General features: G+C 37.7%; 1 long non-coding RNA gene across 1 annotated transcript; it reads left to right on the top strand.

Annotated features, from left to right (window-relative positions):
* Window positions 1-6: 6 nt before the first annotated feature.
* On the top strand, window positions 7-2,070 carry LOC124893497. Its single transcript, XR_007050731.1, has 2 exons — window positions 7-1,058; window positions 1,907-2,070. It is a non-coding gene; the product is annotated as an uncharacterized LOC124893497 (long non-coding RNA).
* Window positions 2,071-2,082: the final 12 nt, after the last annotated feature.

The following is a 2,082-nucleotide window of genomic DNA, read 5'->3' as shown; positions in this document are numbered from 1 at the left end:
ATAATTCCTCTATCAAAGATGTTTCCAGTAGCATGATACCTGAAATGTATGTACCTTATACTATATGCCTATATCCTCATACATTGGTCTCTTTATGGTGATAGGACATTCTCTTTTTGATACTTGAGCTAAGGGTCTATCGGAAACAACCTCTCTACCTTCACAAGGTAGGGGTAAGGCTGATTATACACCACCCTCCCAAACCTCACTTGTGGGATTTCACTGGGTATGTTGTTGTTATCATGACTGGAACGTTCAATAGATCAAGACAACTAAATTTCATAGATGATGTGGATGCTGCTTTCCGTTCGAAACATCTATGACTTATCTCAACCTAAACTGGTGAAAATGTGCAGTTGTGCACAGAGGTGTGGTTCTTCACACTTGTCTCGGATCTTTCCTCAGGTCCCCAACTTTGTAATACTCTGTTAAGGCCATTTGACATCACCTACCACACACCACCAAATTCAGAAACATGCATCAGATTTTCCGTTTCTTCCCAGTGTGTAGAGCAGCCAATTCAGCCAACTCAGTACATTATCATCTCAGTTTTCTTTGAAAAATAATATGGCATATTTAGAATTACAATATGAGGATATCTGCTCCAGATTACACAAAAGGGTCTAGATGAGGACACCACAAGTAAAATTATATGAAACTTATCTTTTTCAAGTTTATATTGACATAAATGATCAATTCTTAATTTTTTATGAAACACAGCCCGTTGATGCCTTTTCAGCTGTCATGGGTGCCTAACATCCGAGACGTGTAAGACTGCTTGGAGGGCAGTTACAAAGACTTGTTTGAAAATCTTAAATTGTAGCTCCGGACAAACTTTAAATGCCACAAATGATGTTGTGCAAAAAATTCAAGAAAGGATGCAAAAAATGGAGGATCAAATCAGGAGCAAAAGAGAACAATTCAACAAGAAGTTGTTGCAGATGTAATTGCTCAACTTCAGAATGCAGGAATAATTGATCTGAAGATACTGGCGGCATTGTCCATTCCTTCACCAACGGAATCGACTTCTACACTAGCAGCCTGTCGAAACAGTCAAGGTTAGTATTTGAAATTTTGAATTGTACTCCATTTCATGTGGTGGTTGATATTGTTGTTGTTGGACTGTATTGGAGTGTTATTTGTGGTTGGTAACTAAGAGAAAGGAGTCAGTAGAATAGAGTCTTGTGCATTTCTGAATTGGTTATTGGAGTGTTGTTGTTGGTTGGTAAGAGAGTGTTCTGAATTGGAGTGTTATTGGAGTGTTGTGGTTGGTTGGTAAGAGTGTGTTTTGAATTGGAGTGTTATTTGTGGTTGCATTTCTAATGTTGATTTAAAGCAAACAATGGAGCTGTTTTCTCTTGATCAAATCCAGCAAGCTGATAAAGCTGCACTCTTGTGCAAATGAATGAATTCCAAATGCTTTAAATCAACATCAGAAATGCCCTCAGATATTATATCTACAACCTGTCCAGCTACAAGTCCCTCCAGGCCATAAAATCTGCAGATGAATTTTCAGAAACCAGACTGGTTCTCTGAATTGATACTCTCTGTCAATAAGGACTTGCCTATATCAGCCTTCTCTGATGAAACCTGACTGGCGGGAAAATGATGCTCGAGTAGTATGAGAGAATCTGAAACTGGCAGGATCTGTGGTGAGCACGTGGGACCATAATTCCTCTAAGTTCCCAAAATTTCTAGTACAATGAAACATTGGAAAAGCATGCAATTTTCAACAAACTCTGAATGATGCCTTTCCTATACATGGGTTACCAAAACTTTCTTATTAGTAAAAGAGTCCAGGCAGATACCCAGAATGTACACTTCATAAAAATATCTCCGCCTTCATTATAGTACAGTATGACTTCTAAATTGTTCAACTTTAATTTTGTTTTTCTAATTGTTCTAGGTGATCATGACATACAAGATGGTGGGAACAAAATTGATGAACTAGACTTGACTTAAGAGATTGATCACATTGGCTTCATGCCACACTAGCTGTTCGAAAAACTTGTGTATATTTTGATTGAGATCGATCACATTTGACCGACTATATATACATAGTTTCAATCATCTTGTATTTTT

Source organism: Capsicum annuum, unplaced genomic scaffold, assembly GCF_002878395.1.
Source record: "Capsicum annuum cultivar UCD-10X-F1 unplaced genomic scaffold, UCD10Xv1.1 ctg60468, whole genome shotgun sequence".
NCBI lineage: Eukaryota > Viridiplantae > Streptophyta > Magnoliopsida > Solanales > Solanaceae > Capsicum > Capsicum annuum.
The sequence above is the reverse complement of the archived record's forward strand: the minus strand, read 5'-3'. Positions and strand labels throughout refer to the sequence as shown.